The sequence below is a fragment of the Eurosta solidaginis genome, chromosome 4 (genome assembly GCF_040869045.1).
Source record: "Eurosta solidaginis isolate ZX-2024a chromosome 4, ASM4086904v1, whole genome shotgun sequence".
Classification (NCBI taxonomy): Eukaryota; Metazoa; Arthropoda; class Insecta; order Diptera; family Tephritidae; genus Eurosta; species Eurosta solidaginis.
In genome coordinates, this window is record NC_090322.1 from 139650041 (window position 1) to 139665994 (window position 15954).

General features: G+C 38.2%; 1 protein-coding gene across 5 annotated transcripts in view; it reads left to right on the forward strand.

Annotated features, from left to right (window-relative positions):
* Nucleotides 1-15954, forward strand: part of goe (gone early) — a 235801-nt gene that overhangs the window by 67589 nt on the left and 152258 nt on the right. The gene's annotated exons all lie outside the window — the stretch shown is intronic.

Genomic DNA, 15954 nt, shown 5'->3' on the forward strand with positions numbered 1-15954 from the left:
ACGAATAACTTGCTATCGGACGTCCAGTCGGGATTCAGAAGAGGGCACAGCTGTGCGTCATCCGTGTTAAAGATTCTTGAATACGTCCAGCCTATGACAATAATGAACTTACTGTGTTAGTACTACTGGATTTCTCCAAAGCGTTTGATACGGTTGATTTCAAAATACTTCTTTTCAAGCTCGAAGCCAGCTATAATTTCAGCCCTTTTGCAATCAAGTTAATGCGAAGTTATCTCCTCGAGCGATTTCAACAAGTTCAATGCGATAACCAAGTCTCTAGTCTAAAACCAATCACATCTGGTGTTCCACAGGGATCGATCCTAGGACCATTATTGTTTACACTCTTCATCAATGACATAGTTACTTGTTGCCACAATGCCTCCATACATTTATATGCAGACGATACCCAATTATACATGTATCGACCTACCGGTCTTTCCGAGGACTTATTTGCTAGACTGAATGAAGACTTAAGACGTATAGCAAACTGGGCTAACCTAAATAAACTATGTCTCAATGCAGCTAAATCTAAGGCCATTGCGTTAGCAAATACATCAAATGACGTAAATAACTTTCCTGAAATTATTCTCAATAGAGATAAAATTATTTTTCATAATGTGGTAACTAATTTAGGTTATAAAATCAACTCTAAACTGACTTGTGTTGACCATATCAACCTTGTGGTGAGGAAGATATATAATACCTTGCGTAATTTATACAGAACTGCCTATTTGTTACCACGAGACGCTAAGATGAAACTGGTCAAAACTCTAATAATACCTCAAGTCTCTTATGGTGAACTAATATACGGTAACCTGGACTCAATGTCACTCAACAAATTGCAGCTGGCCTTTAACAATGTTGCCCGGTTTGTTTTTTCTAAAAAGAAATTTGATCACATATCTTCTTATGCAATGCAGATTCTTGGATGCGATATCTATAATTTCCTAAAAATGCGAAATCTCTGTTTTTTGCATAAGCTAATACACTCACAAAAGCCGCCGTACTTATTTAACAAACTAAGTTTCTGCCAATCTACACGGACTTTGAATCTAGTAGTCCCGAATTTTAAGTACACAACGTCATCCAGAATGTTCTTTGTCAGTACAATCCCTATATGGAACTCACTCCCATACGCAACTAAAGCTATTAGGAAAGCAGGATGTTTTAAGCAGGCAGTATTATCTTTTCTCAACTCTTAACCTACCTTTTAATTATATATCTTTATCCTTGTCACAAAAATTTTGAACTGAGGATGTTTAATTGTTAAAGAATAAGTTTATTTTATTATATTTTTAAGTCTTGTATTTGCGTTATATTATATTAGATTATATTAGATTATATTATATTATATTATATTATATTATATTATATTATATTATATTATATTATATTATATTATATTATATTACTCTACTTTTATTTTTGATAATGTGATACGATTGATGTACTATCTAAAAGACTATGTCTTACTTGTATAAAAACTCAAATAAATAAATGAAATGAAATAAATGAAATATCACCTAGGTAAGTTAAATGTATGCGACACTCAAATTTGTCATTTCTGTAAGCTGGAGGATGAAACGCCGGTTCACATTCTCTGCGAATGCGTCGCTCGGGCAAGGTAGAGACTTTCCCATATAGGTGGTGTGACTCTTAATCCCTATGTGTTATGGAGTAAAAAGCTTGAACAGGTACTTAGATACATCAAAAGCCTCCACATACAAAATAAGGTCATGCACAATAAATCTACACAAAGGTCGCAGTGCTTCCAGGCCTAATAATAACAATAATTCCATTACTAGTATAGATACGTTAATGCAAAGGACGAAAATTTTAAAAATATTGTATACGGTTATGGAACAAACTTTCAATATCGCAGTCGAACAAAGAGCGGTAAATTTTAGCGATCTTTGGTAAGAACATTGTTTCTTTGACAGGCACGGTTTTATATGTAGTTATATTTATAGTGATATTTATGTTTGTTTGACTTTCGTATTCGCGATTAGAAGCGTTTTGTACAACCTTTTCGATGGCGTGATTTTAGACTTGATTTATGACTTGCGACCACAGATATATGAGAATTCACAATGTTGTAACAGCATTTCAACAGCTTCCGGTAGCGATATCTTCAGAATAGTAGGGAGAAATGTGGTGAAATTTTGTATGCATCTTTCCTGTCTAAGGAAGAACTGCTCCAGGAAAAATTAGGAAGATCTGCATATTAACACGCACAACTCCTATATACTTTAATATACAAAACTTAAGGGTGGCGTAATATCGTAACGTCATCCGGCAACATCGATACATCTACCGTTGTGCCTCTACTGATTTTTTCGGTAGAATTTCCAATTTAGCTATTTTTTTCTTGTGGGAGCAGATTTTATATATCTGGTAAAAGTACTGCCAGTCAGAATACTGCTTATGGTTACTAGATTTTCTATTATTGGAAATACTGGACAAATGTAAATTTTATAGATTACGGGATTTTCGAAACTCAACTACCAAAAATGGAAAATAAAATCAAATCTATTAAATCAAACTACGATTTTTCAGTGCCGCAAAATGTACTTTCTTTTTATTTGATAAATATGTCATTAATTTTTTTAATCAGCAAGGAAAAAACATAAAAACATCATGCATTTTATGAATAACAAATCCATTAAATTTTGTAATTATATTTTCCACTCTATCCTTATAAAAGCACATAAAATGCCTTCATGTTTTGTCTAACCCTGCAGAATAAGACATTTATGCTATTTAAGTTTTTTATAAAAATCGCAAACGTAAAATACTTTCACTTTAGCCTTAGTTGTTGTTGTTGTTGTTGTTGTAGCGATAAGGTTGCTCCCCGAAGGCTTTGGGGAGTGTTATCGATGTGATGGTCCTTTGCCGGATGCAGATCCGGTACGCTCCGGTACCACAGCACCAATAAGGTGCTAGCCCGACCATCTCGGGAACGATTTATGTGGCCACATTAAACCTTCAGGCCATCCCCTCCCTCCCCACCCCCAAGATCCATGAGGAGCTTGGGGTCGCCAGAGCCTCGTCTGTTAGTGAAACAGGATTCGCCGCGGATAGGTGAGGTTGACAATTGGATTTGGAGAAGCTATATATTGCGCTGGCAACCTGAAGGGTTGCGCTACACACCCCTTGAATCTGGTATTTTAGTCGCCTCTTACGACAGGCATACCTACCGCGGGTATATTCTGACCCCCTTAGCCTTAGTGTTCATATACAATCCACCCGAAGATGGTGAATGACCCTATTGACGTATGATACAAAATACCGGATGTCCCGGCAAAAAAGGGACAGTTGTCAACACTAATGTAATAACATACATACTCTACCAAAAAAATTTGCATAATCATAAAAAATTTAAAATGAATGCATCATTGGAAGCAGCAATTTTCCCTTCAAATTACGTTTGATTTATCATCTAAATGAGCTCCTTTTTTTGTTGCCATGCCGGATAAAAACAACTCTGTTCTTTAAACCAAATATTTCAGTAGAACCAAAAAATCATCTAGAGTACATCTTATGCATTTTTTTATGCATGAATAAGTTTGTTCCGATATCATCCTTTACTCGATACTTGTACTCATTTAAGGAGCGGGGAAGGTAATCGATACCAAAATACGCAGCGATGATAAGTACTCGATACTTACTCGTTTCGTACTCATTAAAACTTCTAAAAATTAATCAGTTACTATTAAAACCACTTATTCTAACTCGCGATCGCGTAATAACCATGGAAACCTGGGAGATGAAATGATTTTTAACAAGTTTGCGATTGGGTTATGGTGAGCGTAAAATAAAATGCGGTAAGGTTGATGCAATATTTGTACATAAGCGCATTATTATTATTACTAATAGGCCTGGAAGCACCGCAACTTTTGTGTAGATCTATTGTGTAAGACCTTTCAGCCTAATTTTGTATCTGGAGGCTTTTGATTCAGGCTTTTTACTCCATATGACATAGGGATTAAGAGTCCCACCAACATAAGCTCATATACTCATACCTTTGGAACGATCAAAATATGGACCCGTATTTCTTATACTGAATACGCATTTTGACTACCCCGCAAAAAAAAAAAAAATTGCCGTACATTGCCAGCTAGTTTATGAGCGGAACTCAATATTCTCAAAATCTACCATTTTTACGTAGCATTGCTTTACGAGAAATATTGAAGTTCAAAGTAAAAGAATTCATTGTTATATCAGTGCGGCTTCAGACATGGTTGATCTACTATTGACCAGATATAAACGTTCTTGCTTCGAAGTTATTTAGCCGCTTTTTAAACAAAAATGAATTATTCGATATAAAACTTGGCAGCAAATTCGCCGTTCTTTGCACCATTTGGTTAGCCTACATTATTACCTTGAATTTCAATGAGTTGCTTAAAACTTTCCGTATATCCTTGTCAAATAGCATCATTCAACATTAACGGCCTTATTATGAGGCTTTACAAAAAGATAGTTCCGCAATTGAAATAAAATGGAAACTTCAATGAAATTTATAAAAAAAATGCCATTAAAATAAAGTTTTAAAATTTTTATAAACCACAATGTATACAAAATTTGTGCTAACTCCTATTCATAAACTAACGTAGGTACTAAACACGTAGCGGTAACATGATGTTATCACCACGCCCGACGAGAGGGGGAGTGTGACGAGGGCATTTACGCCGGGCCCGGGCTTTGGAGGGGCCAGGGAATCTCTATTCAAGCTTTTTACTTACAGAAAATAAACAAATCACACCTTTAATCACCTTTCGCAGATATCAATCATTTTAAATTTCAACAAATTTTATAAATATCTTAACATTTCTGCACCACGCATAAGGTGTTGTTGGTTTTTGGCGTCGGCTTTGTAGCGTAACGTTGAATTCGTTTTCTGTTGCAGCCTTTTGCAAATCATAGCCGAGGATTGAAACAGGCACTAAACGGGCTAAATTGGAAAGCGGAAACATATGGTGATGCTAATGGAGGTCTTCAATACATCACCAAGTTTGAATGTATTTTGTTATCCTCCATTTGGCTCAAAATTTTTACACCTATTAATGATAGAAACATTATTCTGCAAGCCAGGGATATACGATCGATATCGAAGTTATAAACTTAGAAAGTTTGATCTTTGATTTACATCTGATCAGAAATCAATGGGAAAACATTTTCTGCGAATGCAAAACAGTCACCACTGGATTGGTAATCTCACCAAACTTTCCTGACGTTCGAAAAAGGAATCGCAAAATACATTTTATTGAATGTGAAGAGAACGAGACGATCAACGACGATCACGAGACTGATTTCAAAAACAACACCTTTTTGGTGATAGTTGATTCGGTTATTGCAGATATTACCGAACGATTTGCTGTCATGAACATTTGAATAAAACCTTTTCTTTTTTGTGGCAATCTCAATACGAGAAAATGCCGTCCAATGCCTCAGCAAATACAATTCATACGTTTCCAAGAGTTTAGCAGATGAAATGATCCATTTGAAGCACATTTACACAGCAAATTTTAACGAAAACCTGTCACCATTTGAATTGTTGAATGCTATCTGTACTCTAAATCTAGCTACAATTTTTCCTAACATTTGTGTTGCTCTACGTATTTTTTGCACCATGCCAATTAATGCAATATTTAAATAAAACTCTACACTGAAAGAAAAGGACTGGTAAAATCAACCGAAATACGGGTAAATTCAACCGAAATTTCTGTCAATTTTTATCCATCGTTCATCAAATCGTTGATTCGTAATTGACCGTCTTAGTAGTCAAATGAACAAAGAAAGTTGTTGCGACAGCTTTGTACGAAAGTACCTATGTTGCGGCACTTGCAAAGCAGATGAGTTTTCACTGAGATCTTTTCATGGCAGAAAACACTCGGAGTGCTTGCCGAACTGTGCCGAGGGGCGACCCCGCTTTGAAAATTTTCTTCAAATTGAAAAACCTTATTTCTAAAATTTTTATGTTGCATTGCCCGGGGTGTGAACAAGGGTCCTCGATGTGGTAGGCGGAGCACGCTAACATCACACCACGGCGGCCGCCATGTAAAAACAAGTAAGGAAGGTTAAGTTCGGGTGTAACCGAACATTACATACTCAGTTGAGAGCTATGGAGCCACATAAGGGAAAATAACCATGTAGGAAAATGAACCGAGGGAAACCCTGGAATGTGTTTTTATGACATGTCTATCAAATGAAAGGCACTAAAGAGTATTTTATGAGGGAGTGGGCCATAGTACTATAGGTGGACGCCATTTAGGGATATCGCCATAAAGGTGGATCAGGGTTAACTCTAGAATATGTTTGCACGATATGGGTATCAAATGAAAGGTGTTAATGAGTATTTTAAAAGGGAGTAATCCTTAGTTCCATAGGTGGACGCCGTTTCGAGATATCGCCATAAAGGTGGACCAGGGGTGACCCTAGAATTTGTTTGTACAATATGGGTATCAAAAGAAAGGTGTTATTGAGTATTTTAAAAGGGAGTGGGCCTTAGCTCTATAGGTGGACGCCTTTTCGAGGTATCGCAACTTAGACTTTGTTTGTACGGTATGGGTATCAAATGAAAGGTGTTAATGAGTATTTTTAAAAGGGAATGGGTCTTAGTTCTATAGATGGTCGCTTTTTCGAGATATCGCCATAAAGGTGGACCAGGGGTGACTCTAGAATGTGTTTTAAAAGGGAGTGGGCCTTAGTTCTATAGGTGGACGCCTTTTCGAGGTATCGCAACTTAGACTTTGTTTGTACGATATGGGTATCAAATGAAAGGTGTTAATGAGTATTTTAAAAGGGCGTGGGGCTTAGTTCTATAGGTGGACGCCTTTTCGAGATATCGCCATAAAGGTGGACCAGGGGTGACTATAGAATGTGTTTGTACGATATTGGTATCAAATTAAAGGTATTAATGAGAGTTTTAAAAGGGAGTGGTGGTAGTTGTATATGTGAAGGCGTTTTCCAGATATTGACCAAAATGTGGACCAGGGCGACCCAGAACATCATCTGTTGGATACCGCTAATTTATTTATATGTGCAATACCTGCCAAGATTTCAAGGGTTTTTTATTTCGCACAGAACTTTTTCATTTTCTTCTACTTAATATGGTAGGTGTCACAACCATTTTACAAAGTTTTTTCTAAAGTTATATTTCGCGTCAATAAACCAATCCAATTACCATGTTTCATCCCTTTTTCGTATTTGGTATAGAATTGTGGCATTTTTTTCATTTTTCGTAATTTCGATATCGAAAAAGTGGGCGTGGTCATAGTCGGATTTCGTTCATTTTTTATACCAAGATAAAGTGAGTTCAGATAAGTACGTGAACTAAGTTCAGTAAAGATATGTCGATTTTTGCTCAAGTTATCGTGTTAAGGGCCATGCAGAAGGACAGTCGGACGACTGTGTATAAAAACTGAGCGTGGCTTCAACCGATTTCGCCCATTTTCACAGAAGTTAACGTCATAAAATCTATGCCCCTACCAAATTTCAAAAGGATTGGTAAATTTTTGTTCGACTTAAAAGTGGGCGTGGTCCTTCTCCGATTTTGCTAGTTTTTATTAAGCGTACATGTAGCAATAGGAGTAACGTTCCTGCCGAAATTTTACTAATTTTCTATTCTGCGTCATAAGTTCAACCCACCTACCAAGTTTCATCGCTTTATCTGTTTTTGGTAATGAATTATCGCACTTTTTCGGTTTTTCGAAATTTTGGATATCGAAAAAGTGGGCGTGGTTATAGTCCGATATCGTTTATTTTAAATAGCGATCTGAGATGAGTGCTCAGGAACACACATACCAAATTTCATCAAGATACCTCAAAATTTACTCAAGTTATCGTGTTAAAGGACGGACGGACGGACGGACATGGCTCAATCAAATTTTTTTTCGATCCTGATGATTTTGATATATGGAAGTCTATATCTATCTCGATTCCTTTATACCTGTACAACCAACCGTTATCCAATCAAACTTAATATACTCTGTGAGCATTGCTCAACTGAGTATAAAAAATAACCCTTCTGCGCCATTAAGGTCATTTGATGATCTTTTTAAGATAAAATTGCCGATATCTTGAAAACGAAAAGCATTATTAAAATTTCCTGTTACCTTATCCTAAATAATATTATTTTACATTTAAATTGACAAAAAAAAATTATTTTTTTGCATTAGCAAAAAAGTTATTCATAAACTTCCTTATTTGCCATTAAGGTCATCTGATGACCACAGGCAAATTAATATATACAGTTCAAACAACCATTGAAACAATCGAATAATTTTGTATCAACTGTTACTCAAATTCACAAAAATACCCTAAAATATAAAGAAAATTTTTCCCAAATTATTAAATAAATTATAAAGAAAAATGTTGGGTGTGCTCTCTCAGCGCCATCTGTGATTTCGGCATAAGAATAATATGAACAGTGAACAGCTGTTCCACTTTTTGAATCCGAATTCGAATTTATATATGAGTAGGCTTTGCTTTGATAGATGATTTCAAAAAAAGTAGCCGTTTTGTTTTAGATAGTTATAGTAGGCTGTGATTAATTCAAATGAAATAATTTGAAACAATAGCTGAGAGACCAAAAAGTACATATAAGTTATAACAGCAGTATCCAGCGGTTGACCCATTTACTCACGTTGCAGAGCATGTGACCGCGCTATGTTGCGTTTTGAAGTTTCGCTGACGCAGCACACGCGCAGAATAAGCGGAAGTTAATTGGGACAACGATTGGTGTAGTTGCAGAAATTGTGATTGAACAGCATAATCTAGTTTTAGTTAAGTAAACTATTTTTTATACAATAATTGGTTAGCATAGCTTAATTACTTTAACACAAGAACTTAGCTGCTAGGTAAATTACTTTGTTCGAGTCAGTTCAATTTGGATCGTGTAAGAGCACAGAATAAATTTTATAACGTTAACATATCTCTCGTGTTTATTTTAATTCGGTGAACGGACAGTTCACCGCAACTTTAATTTTTTATCGTCTCGCCTGCTGTGAGGCTTAACTGGCGCCCGAGCAGTTCTCGGTGCAGAGTGGATAAAATTTGATAAAAAGGACCAATTAATAAAAGTATTTAAATCGAACACAAAAAAGTAAAGTGAAAGTGAAGTGAAACAAAAGTTGGTAAAAAAAAGGACCAATTAGCAAAAAGAGTATTTAAATCGAACACAAAAAAGTAAAGGGAAAGTAAAGCGAAACAAAATAACACGTACTAAAGAAAAAAGTATTTAAAACAGACACAAAAATAAAGTAAAGTGAAACAAAATAATAAGTACTAAGGAAAACATAAATTACTAAATCGAGCACGCAGGAAAAACAGAGTGAGAGCGAAATCATAAAAAACAAGTACCAGAGTGTCAAGAACCAAAACACCAACAGCGGCCGAATGAAATTTTGCTATTTGTGAGTAGATAGCGCAACTGTTAACACATTTTTTTCTTTTCTGTATATTTCTAGAAACATGAACACTGAGGAAATGAAAAAATCCTTTTTGGAAATGAATGGAGCAGTAAACGCCATTCTCTCGCAACTAAACCGCTTCGAGGAACGCCTAAAAAGTGTCGAGACAAAGAGCAATGTAGAGTCCATACAGGGACTCAGTCAAAATTTGGTAAGACTAGAAGAACAGCTAGAGGATGTGCGCAGACAATCTGCGGACACCGACCCACAACCAGTAGAGGAGCCACTCGTAAGCCCTCTGACTGAGGGCGAACTGAACGAAATTTCAAAACTCCCAGATTCTGTCAAGGAACTCCAAATATTTGACGGATCACGAGAACACTATTCCTCTTGGATCCACAGCGCAGAACAAATCGTTAGGGATTATCAGGTTGTTCGGCACAGGCCGATCTATAAGGCCATATTAAGGCATATTAGGTATAAGATTAGGGGGGCAGCAGACGCTGCACTGGTATCCCACAATATCCTGTATGCTGATTGGAAAAGCATTAAGGAAATCCTTTCCCTGCACTATGCCGACGCCAGAGACATTGAAACGCTCGATCAACAACTAACCCACATGACTCAAGGACGCCAAGAAGTCTCCGAATGATAAATACTATCAATACGGAAAAATACGAGCATAAGGAAACAGTTAAGGCTTTGGCGGAGACGTACCGAAGAAGGGCACTCGACGTCTTTATAAGAGGTCTAAATGGGGACTTGCCGACGCTGCTCCTCATACAGAAACCAAAATCTTTACCAGAGGCATACTCATCATGCCTCACATTTATGAACGTGGATAGCAGAAACGCCATTTATAGAGCCCCACAAACATTCAACAGAAATAACAGGATGTTCACTGATGTATATCAATCGCGTCATTTGCAGCAAGGCAACAGGGATTACCCACCTCAGTACCAATCTAGATATAGGTACACAGCCCCAACAAATAAAAGTCTTATAAATAGAGTCCCAAGCCAGTTAGGACCAAACCCATACCACACAGGGTAAGGACAATCTCGCGTTAGTAATCAATATTCGCAGAGCTGGCGCAACAATAACAGCCCATCAGGCGTCACAAGAATGGATGCTGATCAATCTTCCCAAAGCCGGCAAGGTTTTCAGCAAACAAACAACAAAAATTGTTCCATTTGGTGCCAATAGACGAAGAGGAGGGCGTAGAAGGAACTATAGAAAGCAATAAGGAACAACCCACCGGGGATCAGGTAAATTTTACGGTAGGGGCCTCGCGTCCGGCGTACCGTATTTAGAATACACCACGCAAGGTCAGGGAACACTCAAGTTTTTAGTGGATACGGGAGCAAACAAGAACTATATTAGCGAGCGCATAGCTCAAAATACCATACCGGTGGAGAAGCCTTTCCATGTATTCTCTGCGGGGGGAGAAATAAGAATAGACAGAAAAGTGTGCGGAATTTTTTTTAAATTCGTTGGTAAAGATCTACATACCACATTCTTTGTTCTTCCAGGACTTAAATCCTTCGATGGTATCATAGGTGACGATACACTAACAGAGATTAAAGCAGTGTTAGATAGGGAATTAAATCTTCTAATACTAAAACCAGATAATTTTCTGCCCCTTAAGCGACAAAAGGTACGAGAAGTCAATAGTATCAACGTAGACATTCCCTTTGACCCCAGTATTTCTGACCCTATTAGGAAAGGACTGAGAAAGATACTCAACAAATATGAAAACGTGTTCGGTCCAGTCGATCGTAGAATGGAGATCGAAACCAACGTCCGGGCAGAGATAAGAACCGAAACGGAAAACCCCATCTACACTAAAAGCTACCCCTACCCAGTCAACATGCGTAGCGAAGTAGAAAAACAAATTAAGGATCTACTATCAGAAGGCATCATTCGTCCTTCGAAAATCCCCTACAACTCGCCCATATGGATTGTGCCAAAGAAATCGCAGCCTGATGGTGAGAAAAAATACAGAATGGTTATAGATTTTAAACGTCTAAATGCCGTAACCATTCCTGACACATACCCTATACCAGACATTAATGGCACCATCGCAAGCCTGGGAAATGCAAAATACTTTACTACCTTAGACTTAACCTCCGGCTTCCAGCAAATTCCTATGAAGGAGAGCGACATCCCAAAAACCGCATTTTCCACCATGAATGGAAAATACGAATTTTTGCGCCTCTCTTTCGGCCTCAAAAATGCACCCTCTATCTTCCAACGCATGATAGACGACGTGCTCAAAGAATTTATAGGCCGCATTTGCTTCGTATACATTGATGATATCATCATCTTTAGCAAAGATGAAGCCACTCATTTAAAGGATATCGAAGCAATTCTTGCTAGACTCTTAACAGCTGGTCTTAAAGTCAACTTAGAAAAAACACAATTCTTAAGAACAAGCGTGGAGTTTCTGGGATACATTGTGACATCCGAGGATATACTACCAGACCCAAAAAAAGTAGTCTCAATAAGAAACATGCTCCCTCCCTCCAATTTAAAAGAACTCAAAAGTTTTTTAGGATTAAGTTCCTACTACAGGAAATTCATCCGCAATTATGCAAAAATCGCCAAACCACTAACCAACCTAACACGGGGCGAACACGCACAAGTAAGAGCAACACAATCAAGAAAATTAGCAATAATAATGGATGAAAAAGCACGAAAGGCATTCAGTAATCTTAAGGAAATACTGACGACCGCGGAAGTCCTGACATTCCCCAACTTTGAGAAGGCCTTCAATCTAACGACTGATGCGTCCGATTTTGCGATCGGTGCGGTGCTCTCACAAGACCATGATGGCAAAGACAAGCCTATAGCGTTTATATCACGAAGTTTGATCACCACAGAGGAGGGGTACGCAACGAACGAAAAAGAAATGCTAGCCATCGTCTGGGCCTTAGACAACCTCCGAAATTATTTGTACGGTGCAAGGAAGATTCAAATTTTTACCGATCATCAACCGCTAACCTTCTCTTTAAGCAACCGTAATTATAACGCCAAGCTCAAGCGACGGAAATCTAGGATAGAGGAGTATAATTACGAACTCATCTATAAGCCAGGAAAATCGAACGTCGTAGCTGACGCTCTCTCTCGCCTAAAAACTCAGGTAAATCAACTAACGACGTCCGAATCCGAATATGCCAGCGAAAACGCAACCATGGGCTCAACGTCGTACTCGGCAAACGACGGCAGCTCAACCTGTGACACCGTTCATAGCGCAGATCGGGATAACTCAGATTTAATTCCATTCATCGAGGTACCTCTTAACGTGTTCAGGAATCTCATCCTGGTTACCTGCTACACTATGTAGGAAGAGAGGGTATAGGCGAACAAGAACTCGTTAATGTGCTTAAGGAAAAGCTTAGACCGAATGTAATCAACGGCATCAAAATGCCAGAAAGTCACTTAGGGTTGCTCCAGAAGGTATATTTAGAAAACTTTTTACATTATAAAATACGGGTAGCTCAAATTCTTGTAGAAGACCTACGAAACCCAGATAGAGTCCTTGAAGTCATATGGGAGGAGCATAGAAGAGCGCATCGAAACCCCACTGAGAATAGAAAGCAAATCCTAGAGCGATACTACTTTCCGGGAATGAGCAATAAGATTAGAACATGTGTTTCATCGTGCGAAACATGTAAACTTAGCAAGTATGATAGGCACCCAAATACGCCAGAACTACAAAGGACACCAATCCCATCACGTCCTTGTGAAATCATTCACATAGATATATTCGAAATTCAAGGGGAAAAGTTTTTAAGCTGTATAGACAAATTCTCAAAATTTGCTAAACTTTTCCACATTAGAAACAAATCCACTCTGCACCTTAAAGAGAAAATGGTGAAACTACTACACTATTTTACGACCCCTACAATTCTGGTAACCGACAATGAACGCGGATTGATAAGCCCGATAATACAAAATTTACTCGAATCGTTAGGAATCAGCCTTTATCGTACGCCATCCCAGAGAAGTGAGGTGAATGGCCAAGTAGAAAGGCTCCATTCCACCCTTATCGAAATACTTAGGTGTTTAAAATTAGACAATCCCACTTTCAAGACAAAAGAGCTGGTAAATATAGCAGTAGATCGCTATAACAATACCATTCACTCGGTAACAAACCGAAAGCCAAGTGAGATATTTTTCAATCGTTCAAAAGCCTCTAATTACCAGGAACTCCTAGACAAAAGTAGGAAAATAAATAAATACCTGAAAACACTGCTAACCCAAAAGCAAATTGCCCAGATCTAACGGCATAACAGGAAAATATCGCTACCGGAGCGTTATGACGAAAACGATGTCATATACGTGAAGGATAGACAGATTAAGGGAAAACAGAAACCACCTTTCAAAAAAGAAATAGTTGCCAAAGACTACAAAGTCACAGTAACCACACTTAGTGGTTAAAAAATCCATACATTGCACATAAAAAATTTAAAGAAACGAGGCAATGCGCATAATGAATAGAAACTATTTGAAATCATAGCTACAAGAGCGGGCTTATTAGTGGGACCAATCGTGCCTTAGTAGGTTGTGGCGCCATCAAAATTGACAAATGGCTACGCTACTCCCAAAAGGGATACCCACGATCCCCCATAGCTGTGGTTCGAGAACAGCATGATGAACAAAAAAAAAAAAAAAACCAAAAAAAAAGAAAAAAAAAAAAACAAAAAGCCAAAAAAAAGGAAAAAAAACATATTTCCGAATTTCGTTATTACTTGCTACAACAAAAAAGAAAAGAAAAACCAAAGAAATGTATTTCTGAATTTTGTTATTACTTGCTACAACAAAAAAGAACAAAAAAGAAAAAAAAACAAAAAAAAGAAAGACAAAAAACAAAAAATCAGCAAAGAAATGTATTTCTGAATTCCGTTATTACTTGCTACAACAAAAAAACTAAAAAATACAAACTTAAATAGTACAACATTGAAATTATTAGATACTACTATGTAGCGCAAAAACAAAACCAACAAAAAACAAATATACAAGGAACCGAAATGATATGTACAAAAAAAAAAAACAAAAAAAAAAAAGAAAATAGAATAAAAAACGTCCCTTTTCTAACAATTTTTTCACTCCCACTAATCTCCTAACCTCACAATAACATAAATAACTTCCAACAACCACTAACCACTAACCTAATCAGCGGCCTCCACATGTTCCACTATAAGGCACCAATCGTTAGTATCCAGAGCGGAAATGGGTGGATCATCAGCGGATCCTTCAAACTTATACATGCTATCAACCTCTGGCAGTACGCTACTATTATATCGAAGATGGAAAAACTGGCTTACCAACTACTAAAACGAACTGACGACCAGCTCCTAGCACAAGTCTGTATCAACAAAACTCTGCAGCGCCTCGAAGAGCTGACGGGGAACACGAAAAGAATCAGACCCTCCCGATCTATTGACTGGATAGGCTCTGCGTGGAAATGGCTAGCAGGATCACCCGATGCCACTATTTGGGACAATATCCTCCACAGCCAGGGTAGGTAGGTAGGTTGAACTGGCCGGTCCATGAGGACCTCACATAGACTGATTGAGTCCGTAGTGTTACCAGAAGTTTGTTTTAACGACCAAACTGAAAAACCCTATCAAAAACCAGGACCTATGTTATAAAATAACTCCGTCCTCTTGGCAAATACTAGAAGCTTCCTAGGACTTAAGCCACTTGCTGCTTCTAGATCTGACAGCTGTATCACTCCTAATAGCTGGAGTCTTAGCCTGGCAAGTGCAGGGCACGAGCACAGAACGTGCTCGATCGTTTCCTCCTCCAACCCGCACTTCCTACACCTGCTATCACTTACCAAGCCTAATTTAAAGGCATGTGACGCCAGAAGGCAGTGTCCAGTCAGAATACCCGTCATGAGTCTACAGTCCTCTCTTTTTAATGATAGAAGCAACTGTGTTAGTCTAAGGTTGTAAGACCTACACATAATCTTCGACACTTTATAGCCCCGCGCTTGAACCCACGCCTTTTCTGCTTGGTCGATCATGTGCACCTCTCGCCTTCGCTTAATCTCGCCCAATCTAATTGGGACGTCTACGGAGCAAGCTTCAAGGGATGCGCCCTTTTTAGCTAATTCGTCCGCTTTTTCATTCCCATCTATTCCCATATGCCCTGGGACCCAATATAGATGTATGCTTCTCCCTGTCCCGATTCTCTCCAGAGACTGCTTACACTCTAACACGCATTTAGATGCTGTGCTATGCGAGATTATTGCCTTAATTGCTGCTTGACTGTCAATATAAAAGTTAACACGGTTGCAGCTTAAGCTATTCTCTTCCAGGGTTTCTACTGCTTTGGTTACGGCTAATATTTCCGCTTAGAAAACGCTACAGTAATCCGGCAGCCTGTAGGATCTGCTTAATTCCGGATCAGCGCAGTATACCGCAGACCCTACTCCTTCCACTATTTTGGAACCATCGGTGTACACATGTATCGCCTCGTCCGCCATTTGCGCACCCTTGCGCCAACCGTCCACCTCTATTGTGGCCTTAAGATC